Here is a 23003-nt window from a genome sequence, read left to right as displayed (position 1 = left end):
AAAAGCAAAATCCTGAGTCTGTATGGGAACAGGCGTAAAAGTAGTTGTTTCCCACATGAAGCAATATCCGGTAACAGAAGTCTGTACATATGGCAGTGTTTTCACCAAGTCTGATGCAAGGATCACAAATGTTAGAATTACCTATGAGGCAAATCCCGGACAGAGAGGCCCAGGAACATGTTCTTTTTTGTTGTTGTTGTTTGAAGTGCTGGAGTGACTCTAATGGACATAAAATTTAACAACTACCAGAGTATAAACTGAGGGCAAGTTTGGGGTAACAATAACCTTGGCCTTGGTAGGTGTGTAACTTAATTATCTTCCTGGAGCCTGGTTTTCTCACTGCTACAATAGGAATGGTAGGGACACATCATCCCACCTCAGAAGAAAGTTCTAAAGCATTAAAGATGGTTTATAGAAAGTACTTAGCACATGGTTTTTATACACAGCAAGTGATAAATAGCAGTAACTGGTGAAAAACTTCATGTATTTATAAATATTTAACACTTTGACATTAGCAAATAGTGTAACAAGTTTTATACATGGCTATGTCATTACACTCCTTTCCTTACAACTCCCAAAAGAAAGCAGCATTCAAAAATGAGAGGCACTCACTTGATCTCCAGACAATTGGGGGGAGAGGGGAGCATGGTAAACAAACACCCTTTCCCCTGAAGTTTTAAAGACAGTGGGAGAGCTTTGTCACATTTTAAGGATTACAATTTAAACGTTACACACAATTTGTTTTATGGTCACAAGTATGACCACCACCTTGTTAGACCTTGAGAAAAACCCACTCCTAATCATAAAACAAGGAGGAAATATTTACCACAAGCAGGAAAAATTCATACTTCCCAAGATTACAGCTCTAAAGCATATTTAACATAAGGTCTTTTTTAAAGAACGAAACATAACTTACAAATTATTCTCTCTCCTTCACTCTCTTCTTTTTCTACTAGGTCTGCTGCAATCTGGCCTTCATTTCATTTGTCATAAAGGCACAGAATTAGACCCTAGCCATAACGACAATGCTGAATAGGATTTCTGCCTCCACCTCTATAATCCAGGAGTTGGCAGACTCCTGTATAGGGCCAGATAGTAAAAATGTCAGACTTTGCAGAATATAAAGTCTCTGTTTCAATTACTCAGTTCTGGCACTGTGTAACCAAAGCAGCCATAGATGGTATACAAATGCATGAGCATGACTGTGTTCCAATAAAACTTTATTTATAAAAAACTAACCTCAAGCCACTACAAGCCAATTTGCTGACCCACATTAATACAACCAACTAACATCAACTTCCACCACAGACCATGTGATTGATCAAGATGTGTCTTTTCTCACAAATACTCCTTGGCCTGATACACAAATGCTTCTGAATAGGTGTAATCTTCATTCCCTACAGTGGTATTTCCTTTCCCCAGCCCTATACTACAAACAGATTATCTCCACCTTCCCTGCTGTGGCTCCTCACACCCCCTCAGTTCCAAGCCTCTGCTAACCCTGCGTGCAGAACAGCCGTCCTCTAGAGCCCGACCCCCTCTCTGTGCCCCCACCCCCAATCGAGACCTCTCTGTGCCCCCCAATGTCCTCTCCCGTGCACCGAGAGACCCCCCAGCAGAACGGACACGGCGCTTCATGCGTGTTCTGACCACGGCCGCTTTGTATCTTACACAACATGACTTACGGAACATATTAGCTCTGCTAAGCCTTATGACTCATGTCTGCACCTCCCATAGTACTGAATACTTTACACTCGACAAGCATTTAAGACTAAGAAATTATTACTATTTCAAGAAAATATCCCTACAGTTAAAATCTTTCACATAACACAGTATTCTTGAGGTAATACCTAAGGCTAAGAGGTAATACCTCTTGTTCTCTATTAATAAACAAAAATTCATGACACTGGCTCAACAGATTATGCCTTCAAAAATCACCCTCAATCTCATTACTCAGAAGGCAGCATGATAAAGCGCAAAGAGACAAAAAGGCCTGGATTCAAATCCTGGTTCTGCCACTGTAGTGGAGTCTGTTTCTTCCTTTGTAACACACAGGCATGCCTCATTTAACTGACTTTCACAGATTTTATGTTTTCACAAACTGAAAGTCCTGTGGCAACCCTGAGCTGACATTTTACCAGTTCATTTATCCACTTGTGTTTCAGAGTCACATTTTGCTAATTCCCACAATCCTTCAATCTTTTCATTACTTATGCATTTTTAATGGTGATCTATAATCAGTGATCTTTGATGCTACTATTGCAAAAAAGATTACAACTCCCTGAAGGCTTAGATTATGGTTAACATTTTTTAACAATAAAGTATTTTTCAATTAAAGTATGTACATTTTTAGGCATAATGCTATCGCACATCTAATAGACTACAATAGCATACACTTTTATGTACAATAGGAAAACAAAAAATTCATGTGACTCCCTTTATTGTGATATTCACTCTATTGTAGTGGTCTGGAACCAAACCTGAAATATCTCAAAGGGATTCCATATCTAACTAAGGGGACTGGGAATGACTATGAGCACATAGCAGGCATCCAGTAAATTAATATGCATTAGAACTTTCATGTAAATTTACGAACACTTGTCTAAGTTGACTGCAAGGTCCTTTGTAGTCGGTCAGCAAAAACTGTTTAACATCATCTGTGCTGAGCAAAATGAATATAAAGAAGACATGGATGGTCCCTTATCAAAAGAATTCAGCCTGGCTGAGATTCTTTTCCAGAAAAGTAGCACAACGCATTGAGTGCTAACCTTCCACTGAATTCAAAATAACTGACAGCTGAAGATTATTTCGAAATTATTTTAGTCATGAAGTTAAAGGTTAATAATAGTGTTATAATCAGGTTAAGTTTCCGTCAAATTGAAATTACAATGTCAAGCTTCTTACAAGGGCCTACAAGGGTTTCTGATTTCATCTCCTGACAGTTATTCTACACCTGGATGACCATATGTGCTCCTGCCACCTGGCTTTCTTACTTAAAATTCAACAAGCCTAGCTCAGTCCCACTTTGGGGGCCTTTGTACTTGTTCTTCACTGGGAACACTATTCTTCAAGATCTTCACAGGACTTCCTCTCTCACTTCATTTAGATCTCAGAGATGCCTTCCCCACCACTGTATTTAAAATAACCACCTCCCTCAGCCAACTATCAGTTTCAATCTCCCTCTGCTGCTGTATTTCTCACTTTAGCAACAGTTAAGTGACCCTGGATCATTTACTCATCATCTTCCTCCCACATTAGGATAAAATCTCATGGAAACAGCAATTTTATATTGGCAGCTGTATCCTTAGCAACTACAAGACAGCCTGGAAAATCCTGAGTACCTGATATACGTTTGTTATTTGTTAAATGAATGACATGTTTACGAGTGATGAAGAATATTCTGTCGTCATACAAATTACCTAACTTCTTACATTCAACTGGTTCCAATTAAATCTAGCAAGTAAAGGCTACTTCTAGGACAGGGGTTCTTAATTTGAGGCTTCCAGAAGTCATTATACCCATTTTTCTGGAAATAACGTCTATAGTTGTTTTTCTTAAGGGTCCCTAAATCACAAAAACATCCTAGAAGCAGAGACTCACAACTTTGGTTACTCCATGGAATCTCCTGGAGAATTCTGAAAATACAGATGCCTAGATTTCATCCTAGAGATTGTTTTACTTGGTCTGGAATACAATCTTAGCATCAGGATTTTTTTTTGTTTTTGTTACCCAGATGATTATAGTATATAGCTAAAGTTGAGAATCATACCCACCTTGGAAGGAAAAGATGTTAAATGGATCGGATTTCTTAAAAATCACTTATACATGGAAGGAAATAAAATTTAAAAGCCAAGAATTCTGAAAGAATTGGCACCTTTTGGCAAACAGATCAATATACAAGTGCCTAAGTAATCCTATAGACAAACATTTTAAAGATTACATGCCTACCTCTAGTGCTCGCTTCAGCAGCACATATACTAAAATTGGAATGATACAGAGAAGATTTGCATGGCCCCTGTGCAAGGATGACACGCAAATTTGTGAAGCGCTCCATGTTTTTTTAGAAAGATGGTAACAATAACCCTATATGCAAGACAGAAAAAGAGACACAGATGTATAGAACAGATTTTTGGACTCTATGGGAGAAGGTGAGGGTGGGATGATCTGAGAGAACAGCATCAAAACATGTATATTATCAAGTGTGAAACAGATCACCAGCCCAGGTTGGATGCATGAGACAAGTGCTCAGGGCTGGTGCACTGGGAAGACCCAGAGGGATGGGATGGGGAGGGAGGTGGGAAGAGGGATCAGGATGGGGAACACATGTAAATCCATGGCTGATTCATGTCAATGTATGACAAAAACCACTACTGTATTGTAAAGTAATTAGCCTCCAACTAATAAAAATAATTGGGGGAAAAAAATTGTACTCACACTGCACCAATAAAAAAAATAAATAAATAAAGATTATATGTCTACCTCTACTTAAATACTCATCTGATACTGGTATTTTAGAACTTACTCCCAGATCACGATCATTTATCATTTAAAACACTCCCATTTCATACAAAAGTTCACTTGTTAATAATTTACTAGATTACAAAATCTAAACACATCAAGAGAACAAAATACTCTTCAAAGACCAATCAAGGACTACATCACAACTATGAAGTCTTTTGTAGTTCTATTGCTAAAAACTTCCTAGAAGCAATGTATGTCACCAATTAAAATCCTCAGCCTCAACTATTATACAGGATGACAGAGGGTTTAAGTGAAACTAATAATGACAACACACACAAAAGGAGAAAGAGAGAGGGGGGATTTCAGAAATTTATTTAGATCATGCCAAAAAGGATTTGAAAAGAGCAGGTGTCAGTGACACAGGTGGTAGGTCTTTTTTTTTTTTTTTAAGTCCAGCAAGCAAACATCATGTAATGAGCCAATTCATGTTACCAAACTAGAGTATCATTAGTTATTGGTTTTTACATCCTGACCCAAGTAGCCCCCTTTCAAAAAGTGACTGGCAGGGCAAGAGACCAAAGCAGCAAAATGCTAAATATTTATTTAAAAACAAAAACAAACTAAATCCAGAGATACTAAAGTCCCCTGTGATAAATCACTTTTAAACATTAGGATACGTAGAACCTCTAAGGAACTCATTCCACCCACCCATCTGTCTGGACTCTGGACTGTGTGGAGACATCTGCTGACACAGGAGAACCAGGCCATCAGCCCACCTGACACAGAACAGCAGGAACTTAAAGCAAGTTTTTAAATCTACAGGAGCTTTGGGAAAGAAAGTTGAACTACTAACTATGAAGTCTTCCTGGCTTACTTCTTGGTCATACTGCAATATTACTCACCTTCCTTGTCAAGTAAGTGAAGTAAATTTAATGAGAAAGTTCAAACAAAAAGACACATGCAGGCACACAACTCGCCAACCCATTTTAGTCGAGACTGGAGAGAGATGGAGCTTGAAATGCATAAGAAACATGAATAAATGTAAAGCTATCAGACATGGAAAGTTCCTTTTTACATTTCTTTTCTACAAAGACAGGCACAGGGACAGCTTTAGTTTGCAACGTCATTTTACCCTACATAAAATAGTGTTCTCTTATTATTAACTTTCTCTTTTATCATGAGCCTATGCATATAAATGTTCTGGGATTAACAAGCAAATAGATAAAGGAAGCCACAGAAACACATTCCCAAAATGTGGGCTGGAAATGAAACAATGCAGCACAGTATATGAACTGAACTCCACTGGCTGTTTACACAAAGTTTTCATATACACAAGTCTCACTTGACAGGGAAAGAACACCAGTAATAGAGGACAAGACTATATGAAAAGGCTATCTGGAAACACAAGAGTTGAAGAACTCATGAAACATCAAGAGACGAGGTTGTTTATTCAGTAGTAGGTTAGCAACCCAGAAAGCTTGCAATCCACTCACTCCTCTTAATACTAATACAAGAATAAAGAATAAAGAAAATTATCAGTGCTAAGGGGAGAGAGAAGCTAAGAAAATTGGAGCTGTAAGATGGGGAGAAACCCAGCCCCAGGAGTTATTTGCCCAAGTCAGCAAAGGTCAGAGAACAAAAAAGGCTGACCAGTAAAACAGAATATTTCATGAACTCATCATCAGATACCTCAACAGGCAAAGGTTTTAAAGAGAGAACTTTCCTCTCTTTAGCAACTGCTTCAAGTGCCATGTTTATCTTACAGCCAGATATTACTGCATCATCTGTGTCCCCTCTAAATCAGATGCAGCATTTTGAAATCAGCCCCAATACCCTTAACTCAACTCTGAAGTACAGGGGAATGAGCCTAACTGGACAAAAGGATATCCTGTTGTTGTTGTGTTTTTTTTTTTTTTTGAGGGGGGAGGAAGGTATAAAATAGTGAAGAGGAAGAGAAAAGTAGGAAATAAACAGGGGTGGGGGGAACTGAAAGAACAAAGTGATGGTTCACAATCTACCTCAACTTAACTGAGAAAGTCTGACTGGCATAATAATATCCATGTATTAAAAGCAACTGGAAATGGGGGAGGGGAGCTAACTGATTCTGATTCTTAGGTACACATTCCTCCTGACTGTCCTTAAGAGAATTTCTCCTTTAAAAGTACAGTCTGAGTCATCAATGTCCATCTTCATTGCAAAACCTTAAACACTACCCAAATACAGATAAAGTATATTCTTCTCTTAGGGCTGGTGACAAAGAAATATGAGGGTGGGATGAGGGAAAGGAATAAATGGTGAGGGAAGGAATCAGTAGAACTATAAATATTATATGCTTTATAAGATGCCTTCTCAAGATTTTATCTCAATTTTAGTTTTTTCACTGGTAAGCAGACACAACTGGAGAGCGTTACACAAAGTGAAACAAAGGGCGTTCTTCACACTGAGGAAGGACATTAGAGCCCTCTCCTCTCCAAAGAAACAAAGGAAGACTAACCTAGAGGTTCTCCGCCAAGGGTGATTCTGCACCCCCGGGACACCTGCGGCAATGTCTGGAGACATATTTGGTCGTCACAGCTGGTGGGGAGAGCGCTATTGGCTTTTGGTAGGTAGAGACCAGAGATGCTGTTAAACATCCTACAATGGACAGGGCAGCCCCTCACAACAAAGCAAGAGAGCAAATGATGGGAAACACCTAAACATTCATTTCTGGAAAAACCACACAAATAGGAGGGAAAGAGTCTGTAGTTCCTACAGTCTGTAAAAAGCCTATTTAGAAGGCAGTTTAAAAACAATTCTATCTTATGCCAGCTATTACTCAAATCACAAATGTCAGGGGAAAGAAAAAACACGTAAATGCCAGAAAAATCTTGTGTCTTCTCAAGTACTTAAAAATATAGGTAAAGTATCATTGAGAACCTATTATATTCATTTTTCTAAATAACAATAGTAACATTCAAGCTTGATGTTAAACTGGAACACTCATTTATCAATGAGAGCAGACTAACGAGACACAACTCTTTTAGAAAGGGAGGGGGGCGGGGGCAGGGGAATATCCATCTAAATGATATCCTTTGATCACAGAACCCAATTTAAAAGAAAGAACACAATGTACAAAAGGACTCGCTACACAGAAAAACTGACAATAGTGTTCGACAATGGATACACACTCAAAATCTAAAATCAGTACTATTATTTATGTGCCAGGCACTGAAATAGGACATAAGATAGAGGAACTAATGTATGTAAAAAGCCCAAGAAAAACCCCATTAGCTAAGTGTTATTTTAATAAGTTTTACGATACAGAAGAAACTAAGGTGCAACAATCACATGGCTAGCAGTCAGAAACACTAAAGCTCTCTAAAGCTTCCTTCACCCACAGTGCAATGCTGAATGCAATGAATAACTGAAGTAAATAAACTCTGATGGAGAGGTATGAATCTAGTAAAAAATAATCATGACTACTTATTTATATCCAGAAGTTTATATTAAACTCAAATTAACATATACTTTTCAAATACCCATACAAGGATTAACGGCGGGCTCTGTAATGGGTCTCAAATTCAAAAAACAGAAAGCACACAGGCCACATTCTGTAACACAATGCAACAAAACTAGAAATAAAAAAAACTTTAAGAGCTGCGTTAAAAAAAAAAAAAAAGACTGGAAAATTGAACACATCTTTCTAAATAATTACACTGAAGAGAAACTAAAATTGCTCTATTTTACAAAATAATAATAAAGCTGTGACAAACCAAACTCTTAGAATTCAGCCAAAGAACTCAGAGAAAATGTTAGAGATGTAAATGCTAATTTAAGAAAATAAGGCAGAATGAAAATAAATGACCTAAAACTTAAACTTTTTTTAGAATCCAAAGAAAGAAGTGAATATAAAAACAAAAGTAAGGAAATAGAAGAGCTTACTGATAAACCAGAAAAGTGGATGCAAAAAGAAGGAAAAAACAGATTCGAGTTAAAGCAATACAAACAATAATCTATGGGAAGATTTTAAGACATTACTAGGCAGAATTTCATACCAACAAATTTGAAAACTTAGGCAAAATGAGTGATTTCCAGGGAAAATGTACAGCTAAAATTTGGTCTTGAAAGAGATTAAAAACCTTAAACGAACAACCACGGAAGAAATTTAAAATATAAGCAAAGACCTATCCATAAGTATAACAGCAACTAATTCAAGATACTGAACAGTCAAGTTCTATCAAAAAACATCGGTCAGTGAACAGATCATCCTTGTCAAAGGATTTGACAGAATCAAAAAGTAAACCATAGGTCATTCCAAGTCAAAAACGTGAAGGGAAAGCAAGTCCCCTCTGCTTGCAAACAAACGAACCATAATACTTAATGAATCCCACTTGACATATGCTAAAATAATAATCCAGGTCATCCACATAGTCAATAACTGATAATATTTGGCCTCAGAACATTCCCTACTGGAATATATAATCAAGAGACAGCATAAATTTTTGTCTTTTTTGCTCACTGCTCTATCTCAAGGGCTTTGAAGAGCCCCTAGCAAATACTAGGCACACAATAAAAATTTGCTAAATGAATTCAACGGTCAATCAACATCAGGAAATCATTTAAAAGCTCTAAAAAAAATATACACACACCACACACACACATATATATATAAAACTACCACCACAGATACTAAAGAGGCATTGGTAGTATTTAATGGTTCTAACAAAAATTCTTATTGCATTAGAAATGAAAAGAACTAACCTAACAAAAGAAAATTATCACAAACCCATAGCACAAATCACAGATACTCAATGACAAAACATAACTTCTCTAATAATAAAGTCTGGACGCAGACAAAAAAGTCCCCATACCTCCGGTACTATCCAACCATGTACTGGAGGGGTCTAGTTTATGCAACTGGACAAGAAAAAGAAACACAAAACAATTGAGAAAGAGAAAACAAAAATGTCATCGTCAAGCTTCTAAGTGACTACCCACCTAGTAAAATCAAATGGAAAGAACTGAAAGAATTGCTAAAAGGAGTAATTCTGTAAGGCAGCCAAACAAACAAAATCAACATATATAGAGTTTGCCCACCTAACCAATAATAAGCTCACGCTTAAGAGTGTTAAAGTCTGTAAAATACATAGAAATAAACACAACTGAAAATATGCAAGACCTATAGAAAGCGAAGTACAAATTTTACTCTAAACATAAAGTACTTCATAGAGAAAAATATCACAACTTTAGGAGACTTAATGTTGCCAAGATGTCATATCTCCAAATTAATATAGTCACAATCCACCTGGCAACATGATTTAAAGGAAGTTGATAAGCTGATGTAAAATCCATATGGAAGAAGATAATAAACATGGATAGTGCCCTCACAAATACATGTATATAATTTGTGTGGTTATTCCATCATGTATCTAAACCTATGGGAAATAATGTAAATTACAGACAGTACGCAGAATAACACTGCTTCACGTAAACCTTTGGTAATTCAGTGTGATACTAATGCAGGTACTGACACTGAATAGATGAAACAAGACAACACACTAACAGACATTGATGTGAATTTAGTTGACAATCACAGCAGAATTTCCAAAAGAATGGTTTACTCAATATACTGGTTAGGGACAACCGGCTCTCCATTGTGGGGCTGGGAGTGGTGGTGGTAACCATACAAAGAGAGCTGCAGAGACGACAGACTGGTGGTCGCCAGAGGCAGGTGGTGGGGTTTAAGTAAACTGGAGAAAGGGAATCAAAAGGTACAAGTTTCTAGTTATAAAATAAGTTATGGGGGTGTAATGTACAGCACTGGCAACTATAGTTATTAATACTGTATTACACATTTGAAAACTGCTAAGACAGTAAATCTTAAAAGTTCTCATTACAAGGAAAGAAATTCTGTAACTATTGAGATAGATGTTAACCAGACTGACTGTAGTGATCATTTCACAACACCTATAAACTGAATCATGTTCTACACCTGAAACTATATAATGTACATCAGTGCACGCATGGACTGTAGCCCACAAGGCTCCTCCTCCATGGAACTTTCCAGGCAAGAGTATCAGAGTGGGCTGCCGTTTCTTCCTGCAGGGGAGCTTCCTGACCAGGGAGCAGAGCCATGTTCCTGCGTCTCCTGCACTGGCAGGCATACTGTTCACCACTGCGCCACCTGCCTTGATTTTTAAAATTTTAATAAAAAAACTTTAAGAGATAAACTTAAAAGCTAAACACAAACGCTCCTCTTAGGGAAACTCTTCTCCAACAAAAGACCTTTCACCCTGAATAATTTCATTTCATTTCTTTCCCTCCCGAAACACTGACAATCTCTTCTTGCCTCTGTGAGTTACATCAATATTCTGCCAATTTTCAAGGGTTAAAATCCAGTCACTTCATCAAGTTTCCTAAAGTGTTTAATCAGTGAAATATGTTAGACGTGGAGTAAGAACTCCAGCAGAACCCTGACTCTTACCCTAATAATCTTCAGCACAGTCACTTGATCTTTTTCCCGAGGTATCTTATTTGTAAACAACAAATCTGTGCTTCTCTCCAAAGTCTCTATCATTAGTCTTGCATCTGGACTTTTCTTTTCAGTGTATGTTCATAACCCTGGTTCAAAAGACTTACTTACAGCTAGGCTACTGGCTTTTAAGTCTTGCCCTATCCTACACCTCCAATCCACCCAGTCCACATCCACTCTCAAAGACACCTTTATGAGAGCATTTTAATCATGCCTTTCATTCTACATTAGTGATTCGCCACTGTTTTTAGGATAAAATCAAAATGTACCAGTTTGGTATTCAAAAGCAATGCGACCCCAACTTTCTCTTCCAACCTCATGTTTTGCTTCTTGAACCTTTTATCTCTGGCAGACAGCTCTCTTCCTTGTTACCCAACACAACTTCCTCCATCTGAGACTCCTCATCCTCGAACCTGAAACATCCTATTTCCTCTGGGAAACCTAAGTGCCCATTCTTGATCCAAACTAAAATTTCATTTCTTCTCAGGTCTTCTGATCACCTTACTTATTATAAGCCCAGAGTAATCTCCCTCCTTCCCCCTCCCTACCTTTTAGCATTCAGCGTCAGTTCCATGCATCTAGTCCTGAGCAAACACTGTGTGATTCTAACACTTCCTCTTCTACTTGAATATGGGAGGGTGGGGGCAGTCGGTCACATAAGTTATTTCTTGAAGACAGGAACCAAGTTCCCAATTCTACTTCAGTACTTTCACCATTCCTTATTCTTCTATCAGAGAAGTATCTCCTTGCCCTTTGGGCGTAAGGTTTATCTTGATGATCCACAATATTGAAAGGCTAGTCTCCAAATAACTAAAAGTTAACTTGAGGTTTTTTATATTTAATTATCCTTTGCTCAGAGAATTCTGGTTCTCCTTTTCTGGAACTGCCACAGGGACACTTAGGACACTTCTGTTGTTGAGATGACTGATATAACTTAGCTTCTACTCAGATGATCAACTCCGGTAACTCCTCTGATCACTACTGAAGGACTCTCTTCAAGGACTATAAACTACATAGCTCCTTGAAGGCTGGCCTACTATGAAACATCCAAGGGCAGTACTATTTTTTATCGTTCCATTAAGTTTGTCAGCCAATCTTACTGTTCATGGATGAAATTAAGGAAATTTATCTCATCTGGGAAGGTCATCACACTATTTAGGGAAAACTACGGAATTATAAACAATCTAACATTGCTGCAGACATTAATACCTCCCACCCCTAATAAAATGTGAAACCAAGTAATTATATATCATGTTGCCATCTTGAATGCACACTTCTCAACTCTTGGGTCTGAGACCTACTTATTATCAAGTTATCAGTAGACCTACTTATTATCAAGTTATCAGTAAGAGCAAATCAAAAGAATTTTCATTTGAGAGGACAATCAGCTCACCAAACTTTCTGCAAATACAAAGTTAGCCTTTCCACTTAAACTTCCAAGTCAAATTATTTCTGTGAATGCTTGAATGTATTTGCATAAAAGGTCAATTTCAAATAAAGCTGGGTAGAAGCAAATCTGAAGCAAGCCTCATTCTGTTTTCATTTTTACAAAGAGAAGATTGGCCTGTCTTCAGCCTTGTGAATAAAGATCTTACAAAATTCACTAGACATAGGGTGTGCTCAAAGAATACTTGCTGGAAAAATATGCTGGGGAAGTGCCAATTTAAAAAGAAAAAACATTTTCACCCAGTTGGAAATCTAGAGAAACGGGTTACAGCAACTCAGCTGAAAACTCTCAAGATCTGAAGAAAAATATTATTTAGAAAAACCCCAGATCTTTTCATTCTAAGTAAAAGTCTATGAAAAACAACTAATCAATGAAGGATTCAACTATTTTTAATTTTATGCATCTAAAGAACAGTAATTGAAATTCTGCCTGCGATATGTGGACGTGTGACAAGGCAAGTCTCCTATCCCTTCTACATAAACAAATTTTACAATCTGTAATAGTTTTTAAACAATTGTTTCTGAGAAAGAAACAGGGACAAGAGAACTTTTTATTGTTTTACTTTAGGGGAAGAGAGATCGATGTTTTTCATTAGGCATATTTCTCTTCAAAGCGTACACTCCAAAAACAGCTTAAGTGAAAAGGACGCCTTCCTGGTAAAGGCCCCTCGTCTTCATTCTCACTGTACACCCCATCCTCAGGGTCTACACTTTGTAAACTTACTTTCACATTTCTTCACTGCCACAAATAGAACAGAGGCACAAACACAATATGAAACAGCTACACACAGGTGCACACACTGGCGACAGGCTGCCTCATGACAGAAACAAGTGCGCAGACTATTGCAGCTCCACCATGAACCCTCTGGTGGGACCCAGTCTGGGGACTCCCTAAGGAAACGCAGGCTACACAGAGGGCTGCCTGGACGGTTAACATAACCTCAGAAAACAGGACGGTCTGGCTAACAGTGATAAAGGCCTTTCCCATCTCTGCCTGGGTCTCATTACAAAACAAAAAGGAACATTTTTCAAAAACGTATAATGGAGATTTTACATGTGAGGACCTTAAGCCAAGAAGATTAAAAGACAAAACTGAAACTAACAATTCTCAAACTAGTCCAAAATTCTCTCTACTGTGTCATTCCCTCTTTAGTACTAACCCCTCAAATGCTAATAAAAATACTGACTTCCAGTTCACCCTCCAGGTTGTCTGGTGATAATCAAATAAAAAATCAAATGTTAATGATAAACCATATACTCAGACACGGAAATGACAAATTTTGTATAAGTGGGCTGAAAACCAATCAGGATATTCTTCAATTGCTACTTCATACCTTTTAAGTTCTTACAGTAGCCAAATTTACCAGAGATTTCTTGAGGAAAATACTTTCATAAACACTAAGTACATGCTTACAATTCAACTATCAGTTGTAAGCACAGGGAAGACTAAGGGAAAAAGAACATAGAATACCTTCATATCTTAAAAGATTTTTCTAGCAACTGGGGAAAAATAAGAGGATTTTTCCACATTAGTGAAAACATAAATCATCCCTATAATCAAAAATGTTTACTTTACCCTTTGATGGGAAAAAGTTGTGAAACAGGCACTTCCCTAGGTTATTTATTATAGTAAGGGAAACTATCTAACCTTCCCATCATCCCTAATGGGCAATGCCATGCCCATCACTGTAATGTGCTGTCAGAGAGGCTTCTGAAGAGCTGCGTCCCTTCAGGTTGCTACGTTTCTTCAAACAGAATCACCTTTCTGCTCCGGCCAAATCAGTTCCAGGATAAAAATTCAACAGTAATGGAGCAGTAAGGAAGAACTAGCTTTTATCATCTCCATGAGCTCAAGCAAATTATTCATCATATCCTTAGTCTTGGTCTCAACTTAAAATGAGGGTGTCACGTTCATCATCATCATCATATTATTTACCAAATGCAAACCACCTAGCAGAACAAAGGTGTAATCAATACATACTAATTCTGTTTGCTTCGCTTTCTTTTTCTAGACACACCACACAGCTTGTGGGATCTTATTTCCCTAACCAGGGACTGAACACAGGCCACTGCAGTGAAAGCACCTAGTCCTAGCCACTGGACAACCAGGGAATTCCTTCCTTTAAAAAAAAAAAACAAAAACAAAAACCACTCCAGCCACTTCCTAGATGATGCGACACCTAAACCACCCAAGTCCTATTCCACAAAAGAAATGAGTAACAGGACTGTAGGTTAAGAGATATATTTGGTATGCTTTTCCTCAAAATACACCATCAAATTACTTAATATCACTTAAGTTTCTTGAATATAAAGTGCCATATTTTACATGATGTTTGGTAAATCTCTTTTCATCAATGAAATCCAAAGGAAAATTTGTTTTGTTCATGCCCAGGCTGTGGGTAAACAGCCTAGATTAATATAGTCAGCCCTCTTTAACTGTGGGTTTCCCACCTAGGGTTGGTTGAATCCGCAGGTACGGAGGGCTGACTGTACTAGATCATTCTATATAAGGGACCTGAGCACACTCAGGGTTTTGCTATCTGCAGGGCTCCTGGAATCAACCCTCTGGGGACACTGAGGGACAACTGGATCCTGATTTCTTATCAGCTATGTGACATTAAGCAAGTTACTTAAACTTTTCATTCTTCAGTATGAGTCTGTATAACTAAGATAATATCACTGTGAGGACTAAATACATTAATGCATGTAAAGAACTTCTAACATTACCTACCTCAAAGCATTCCACAAATGTAGGTTATTATTTTTTTCCCTATCAGTATATCACAAACTACGCTGTCTGACTAGGCAAAGTTGGTTTAAAAAGTTCCCCAGCTCAGCCAAATCACTTCAGTCAAAATCTTCCTGGGGTCTGGATTTCAGATTAGTTTAATCCCAATAGCCCTCAACTCCATCTCCTTCCATTGGTATCTCACCAGGATGCTTCTCTCAAGCACCACGAGAACAAACAGTCAAGAGGGACGAGGGTGAACAAGAAAATGGTCCCACCCACGAAGCCATCATTCAGTTCCCCGGCTCACACCCTTTATTCTACTAAAACATGAAGAAAATGATTTACAACAGAACTGAACCCTTCTTCCTGGTTGCCACTCCTCAATGTCCACTTCCCACCCCCCTCAACATAATATTCTCCACAAATCCTCTTAACCTGAGTAATGAATATAATCTATATGGTTGCTACACTGCTACCAACTAGGTTGCCAGAGTAACCCACAGCATTTATAATTTAACAACCTATTTACATATTAACAACAATTTTTCAGCATATTCTGTTTGCAGAATAGACTTGCCAGATATTTTTATTGCTAGATTGAAACTGATTTCAAAGCAATCTTGTTTACCAATTTGGCACAGAACTTTTCATAAAAGTTATATCTGTACCAAATATAACCACAAATGTAAAATACAAAATATATACAAATATAAAATCAAACCGTTGGGGGGACTACCCTGGTGGTCCAGTGGTTAAGACTCTGAGCTTCCAATGCAGGGGGTGCAGGTTCAATCCCTAGTCAGGGAACTAGTATCCTGCATGTCTCAAGGCATGACCAAAAATATGTTTTTAAAAAATTATTCCTACAGGGACTTCCCTGAAAGTCCAGTAGTTAAGACTCCACATGCTCTCATTACAGGAGGCACAGGTCCAATCCCTGGTCGGGGAGTTAAAATCCAGCATGCCATACAGAGAGGCCAAAAAATAAAAATAAAAAATAAAATCAAATAGGTTAAAGGTACTACAAAGGCTTAATTAATGAGAATTAAAATTATTAAGATTTACTCTTTGTATTTGTTATATACTGAATCCCTTGGTTCAAACAGCATAATTTTTTCAGATATAAAATGGAAGACAGGAAAAAGACAATGAACTGGAGTCATAAAAGGAGATGACCTTAGGCGTGGATTTCTGCCTCGCCTGGAAAATAGCGAAGTCCCTTGGTAAGCCAGGACACCTGGTCCCAGACACCTCTCCCCACCCCTTACCAAAATCTTCAGATGCTCAAGTCTGCAGATATAAAATGGGGTAGTATTTGCATATAACCTATGTACATTGTTCTGTATACTTTAAATCATCTCTAGATTACTTAAAATACCTAACACAATGTTAATGCTATATAAAAAGTTGCCAGAGAAATGCAAACTAAAATCCTGCTTTAAAAATAAAATAAAATAAAATAAAATACTGCTTTTTCTAAGTTTCTGGAATTTTTCCCCACAGATGTCTTCAGTTGGTTAAACCCATCAATGTGGAACCTGCAGATCCAGAGGGCTGACTGTAACTTAATCCATGTTGGTCTTTGCTCAGGGAGAGGATAGAGAAACTAATTAAAGTACTATTCATTTGAAATATAATGTGACTCCAAGCTTTTACTCTTCTAGTAAAACAATTTTACCTAACTGATGGAATTTAACAAGATGCTCTGCAAATGACACTGAAACCTCTGGGTATGCCCAACAGCCAAAATGTTTAAATAAAAATTAGTAAAGGTGCACCGCCATTTAGAAACATCCTCCCATCTGCTCCTTCTCCATCCCAACAGCGCCATCCAAACCAGTCACACCTGTCAAAAATCTAGGAATCACTTTTGCTCTCTCTCAACACCCATTCATCGCATCCAATCAATCACAAGTCCTAGTCACCCTACCTCCAAAATATGCAGTGCTCTCATTCTTCCCTCCAAAGGCTGAGTTCCCATTGTCTCACCGAGCTCACCACAACAGTCTATTTCCCAAAGTCCACATCCACTCTCCTCTTACAAAGAGTAAGAGGGAATCTTAACAAAAAACAAAATCCAATGATAAATAAAGTGTCAACGGTGTCACAATAGAATTTTAAACTAGAGATCACCTATAAGCCTACCTGTATGACCAAGCCTCTAGCAACCTCTCTAGTTTCATTTCTCATTACTCTCCTCACATTTTGCACCATTTTCAAATGTAGCAAGCACTCCCCATTCCCAAAGCCTTAGCACAGGCTGTTTTCTCTCTCTGTTACACATCTCCTCCGTTCTTCACCACCAACTCCTTATCATCACTCAGGTCTCAAGTTACATGCAACTTGACTTCAAGATACTTGTTAGGACATCCCCACCCATCTTAGATATTCCTAATATGCACCATCTCAGCACTCCAAACTTTGCTTCTATGGCACCCACAACCATTATAAATATACCATTAACTATATGATCACTTGCTTAAATATTTAATTAATCGCTCTTTCTAACCAGTTTACCCATAAGGACAGGGCAGCGATTGTGTTTCTCTTACTCACCACTATATACCCCTAGGACCTCAGCACAGAGTAGGTGTTCAGTACCTCTAATAAACAAATTAATCAATTCTCAAAGTCTCCAAGGTAAGGCTTCAAGGCCTCTCTGCATAGCTCAGTCCCTCCTTCTCTGTTTATATAGGACTGCTTGGAAAGCCATTTCCTGATTTTTAACAGTTGCTGAAACTCATAAGGAATACAGAAACCTTCATTTTTAAGACCCTAGTAAAGAACTTGGATCCTCATGAACTATAAGGGTTATTCTACAAGTTGTGTTCTCATAGTCAGTTACCCAAGCTTGAAACCTCAATTATCTATGATGATCCCTCCCTGTTTTACCCATACAGCCTTTGTTACTAATCCCATTAAATCCATTTCTGCACCATCCTCTGGAATCTTCTCTTTTCCTTTTTACACTACAATTATTACACTTAACTTGTACTGCTGCTGCTGCGTCGCTTCAGTCGTGTGCCACTCTGTGCGACCCCACAGACGGCAGCCCACTAGGCTCCGCCGTCCCTGGGATTCTCCAGGCAAGAACAATGGACTGGGTTGCCATTTCCTTCTCCAATGCATGAAAGCGAAAAGTGAAAGTTAAGTTGCTCAGTCGTGTCCGACTCTTCGCATCCCCATGGACTGCAGCCCACCAGGCTCCTCTGTCCATAGAATTTTCCAGGCATGAGTACTGGAGTGGGTTGCCACTGCCTTCTCCGTAACCTGTACTACTAGATCTCTAAAATGTCTCCACTCTAGCCACCAAAAAGCCCTTAGCCATTCAGCCTCTGTCCTCTCTGATTATGCCATGCCTTCCTCCTGTACTGATCTACCTCATTAGGACATAACCAAAAGACAACTTTCTATCAAAATCCTAGCCAGCCTTCAAGGCTCATTCCTACTATCCTTTCTTTCCAGTTCCACCAACCAGTTGTAATCTCTTCCTATTTTATGTCTATCACCCAACATTTACTATGTATTAGTACATGCCAGGCACTGTTGTAACTATTCATCTTTATCTCCCATGTCTCCAATACACATCAAAATTATATACTTTTTGTGCACAGAAGTTCAGTTTATTTACCTATGACACTTCTGATGTCTTACATGTTTGTTCCTAAGTACTTACAAATGATCACTTTAAAAGAATATAGTTGACCCTTAAACAACACAGCTTTAAACTGTGCACATTCACTTAGACGCAGATTTTTTTCAACAGTTACTATGATCTGTGGTTGGCTGAATCCAGACAGAGAGAGAGAGGCTGGGCATCACTAACCCCAGTGTTGTTCAAGGGTCAACTGTACAATTTTACAACTGCTCAATTTTACAGAATGAAAACACCAATCCGAAGGCAACAGGAAATATCTGGAACATCTAGATCTGCAGCAAATGAGTAGCCCCCAAATTCCTGCTGCCTAACTTCCTGCCTTCAGAATCATACAAGAAGCACCAAGAATAATTCTCACTACCCATGTAACTTCTCAGAAAAAAAGGGGGAAGGAGGAGAAGATGGAGAAAACACAAATTCCTATTTCAGCCACTGGATGTCATATGCATGCTAGCAGAAAAACCTGGGGCATTCAATCAAAGGTGATTAGATTAGAACAAGGTGTTTGGCAAGTCAAAGTTCACTTACTCCAAAGTAACTTCTCTAAGAACATGATAGAATTATTCCCACATATGTATCACACCCAGTAAAATATACAATAATCATTTTAATGGATTATGGGGTGGCAAGGGCTGGGGGGACACAGGTAGTAAAAGAATCAAAGCTCTAAGTCAAAGTCAAAAAAGCCACTTTGTTTCAAGGTATCCCAGTGACTCACAGGGAACTTTGCCTCAGATTCCCCAAATGCAAAAAGATGATGATGAGAAAAGCTCCATCAATGTTAAAGATAGAATTGTCACAATTCAAAGCAGTTTAAGCCTTGGAGATCAGTTTCCTCATTTTTATTAGCAAAGTGGTAACAAAGCTAGTCTACAGTAAAGAAGGATTAGATGTTAGGCTTCCAACTAATAGATCTTTCACTCCCATCATTCTGCGAGAGGAGAAGGAACATGAAAATAAGGACAAATCAAGTTGACTGCCATCCCTGGCAACATCATCTGTGTATACTTAACAAATTCAAGCAGGAGCTACAACACAAAGCATTCCATAGTACTTAAAAAGCAAAACCTACGAATACGCTAGTTATGATACTGTGAAGTCTTCATAAACTCCAAAAGGATGAAATTCCTCAGAAATAAAGCAAAGTCACTGCAATCAAGACAATCCAAAATTCAAATAACTTGTTTCACTAAACTGAACATCTAGTTTACTTTTACTCAACTCTGATCAGAACAGACTTCAGGAAGCTATCACACAAATGCAACAAAGTTTAGAATAAAGTACACAAACAAACAAAAAACCCATGAAAATAAAACAAGAACAGGGAGAGCAAACTGAAGCCAAGAATGAGGTTTAAAAAAAAAAAAAAGTACAACAGTAAGAACCCACAAGCTGTTGATCTAAAAACACACTTAATATCTGGAAAAATTTTTTTTCTTTACAGGTACTTACTACAAAAGTTTGTAAGTACAAGGGTAAGAAAATGAAAACTAAATTGAGCAAAATTAAGTATGGGTCCAGGAATTCATAACAAAATAGCAGTACAAAACTTAGATATGAAAAGGAGAAATACAAAGAAAAACTAAATTGAAGAAGAGTGTGGGAGCACAAGCACACACTCAACAGTTCCATTATACAACACACGAGGTAACCAAATGCTTTTATTTCTACATCCACAATTAAGAACCAAACACTGAAGTATTTATTGAAATATATAGCTTCCTTTCTAGTCCTTCATTCAAGATGATGATGTTTTTAAAAAGAATGAAATAATGCCATTTGCAGCAATGTGGATAGACCTAGAGATTATTCGTATTAAGTGAAGTCAGATGAGAAAGACAAATACCATATATCATTTATATGTGGGATCTTAAAATAAGTTACAAGTGAATTTATTTACAGAACTCAACTGTGTAGAAAACAAACTTATGATTCCAAAGGGGAAAGAAGGTGGGAGAGGGATAAATTATGAGTCTGCAATTAGCAGACACAAATACTACACATAAAATAGATTTTTTTAAAAAGTCCTACTGTTGTATAGCACAAGGAACTATATTCAATATCCTATAATCATCCATAATGGAAAAACTATGAAAAAAAATACACATGTATAATGTTATATATAATGGAATATGTATGTATAATGGAATCACTTTGGTGTATACCAGAAATCAACACATTATAAGTCAAAGAATTTATACCTCAATAGAAAGAATTTAAGATGATGTTTCAATTCCTGCTCATTCCACAGTGATGTTACTAAACAATAATATAGGTCAAACCCAATGTAGTGCAGAATTTCCAAAGAAGTAGGTACATGTACCAAGACAGGAAGATATATATATAAAACATTTTCAGATGATCGTCTAAAAAGCTTACAACAGAAAGGTGTAACAATTTTAAACTAAACATAAGTTAACCAGAAAAAATTAAATCAAGGAAAAAGAAAATACTTCTCTTCTGCTGTCTCATCCAGCTATACTAGAATTCACTAATTGTAAAAAAAGAAAAAAAAATGATAAACATGTAATTCTTGATAATATATAAAACCAATCATTCTGCTACTGGATAGCATGTGCCTAGGACTTACAATAAATTACAGATTTTTCCTCTTTTATTAAAAAGTTAGGAAAAACACAAATGAATTCTTGGTGAAAGCTTGTAATTTTCAGAGAATCATCTTCCACTTGTAATTTAAGCAACATCACTTAAAAACAATTCAAGTCTTCTCTAGTAAATATTTTCATTATGGCCACCAGACTAAATCTAGTGACTTTATCTCTGACAGTACTTCAACAAGGGAGTGAAATACTAGACAGGCTATTCAAAGATGTAAAAAGTTGAAATTCACCAGCTGGGTCAAGCCCCTGAAGACTTAACTAACTTCTTATTCCAGGACTTAAGAATTATAAATGCAGTTATGAGATTTGGGAGGGACTTGAAATCACAAAGAAAAGGTTTCTCTGCATCCAAAGAACAACTTCTTTTTCTTTTTTAATCAAAGTGCTGCCTCCACTTTCACTGGCCAGTTGTTGAAAGACTTTAAAATACTCAGGTGGTCAACAAACACCCTGGTTAAATACTAGCCTTTGGAGTCAATCTGGAGACCTTGCTTAAAACAAGAAGTTAAAAGTATTTGCACTTTATTAGTGGCTTTAATTTAAATTCACATATATCATAATTTGTAAAAGCATATTTACTTGACAGTACTTTTAGCGCCCGAATCATCCTTACTTTAATATGATCTGAAGCATGGAAATTCAACTTTTAAAAGCATTCTTAAACTGATCCCAAGAAGTTTCCTAAAATAATCCCTTTGCTGTCTTTTTTACATCCTTCCAATCAACAAACCATTGTGAGAAGAATGCCCAAACCTAAGCAGGTGGACTAAGAGGTCTTTTGAAGTCAACAGACTTCATGATGTTAAAAAAAAGTTCTTTCATAGGCATTCTGATTTCACTGGATTGGAATGTTACCCACAACATTACCAAAACTTAGAAATGTTGCCAATATGATGTCTCTCGAAAATATTAAGCTTATAGATTCTAGATGTTTTTCATCAAATACACAAAATAAGTACAGGAAACTTTAAAGACTTCAACTACACTATCTTACACAAAATCACTCAAACAGAATATTCAACTGTTGACAAGGTTGCTTAAAACTGCAGTTTATGTAGCAAAGTCAGTGGTGATAATGCCACAAATATTGGCAAGCTGACTGAAGCTACTAATCCATTTAAGGAAAGGTAACTATGTTACAGCAATGCTCTGAAATTTATTTGCTTTAGACCTGAATATAGAAGTAGACTCTTGAGCGCAGTAAGTTTACAAGTGATAATGGCACTTGGTCTACAAGGGAAAAAATTCAGCAAGATTATCCAGATTTTTTTCACTCAAAACAGAAACATAAACCCAAATTTCATACTCAGATACAGTGTTATCCACGTTTATAACTTGGGGGGGGGGGGGGGGCGGAATTCATTTATGCTTAGAAACATAGCTGTCTCAACAAAAGTTTCCAGTGAAAATCTTAAGTCACCTTTTTATTACAGGCAAGGGACAGTCAACTATTCCAACATAGCCACCTACTTCAGTCTTCTCTAGCAATCCAAACTTTACAACATTCCCACCCAAAGAGGATCTACTAGTCAACACTCCTGCCCTCTTTTCCAACTACTCCTGTTTCCCTCTCTC

At 37.5% G+C, this 23003-nt stretch overlaps 1 protein-coding gene and 1 non-coding gene across 6 annotated transcripts in view; one reads left to right on the top strand and one right to left on the bottom strand.

The window, feature by feature from the left end:
* KANSL1 (KAT8 regulatory NSL complex subunit 1) overlaps positions 1-23003 on the bottom strand; it is a 171090-nt gene that overhangs the window by 102254 nt on the left and 45833 nt on the right. The gene's annotated exons all lie outside the window — the stretch shown is intronic.
* LOC139039241 (U6 spliceosomal RNA) lies at positions 3954-4060 on the top strand. Its single transcript, XR_011492564.1, has one exon. It is a non-coding gene; the product is annotated as a U6 spliceosomal RNA (small nuclear RNA).

Source organism: Odocoileus virginianus, chromosome 17 (genome assembly GCF_023699985.2).
Source record: "Odocoileus virginianus isolate 20LAN1187 ecotype Illinois chromosome 17, Ovbor_1.2, whole genome shotgun sequence".
In the NCBI taxonomy this organism is placed as follows: domain Eukaryota; kingdom Metazoa; phylum Chordata; class Mammalia; order Artiodactyla; family Cervidae; genus Odocoileus; species Odocoileus virginianus.
The sequence above is the reverse complement of the archived record's forward strand: the minus strand, read 5'-3'. Positions and strand labels throughout refer to the sequence as shown.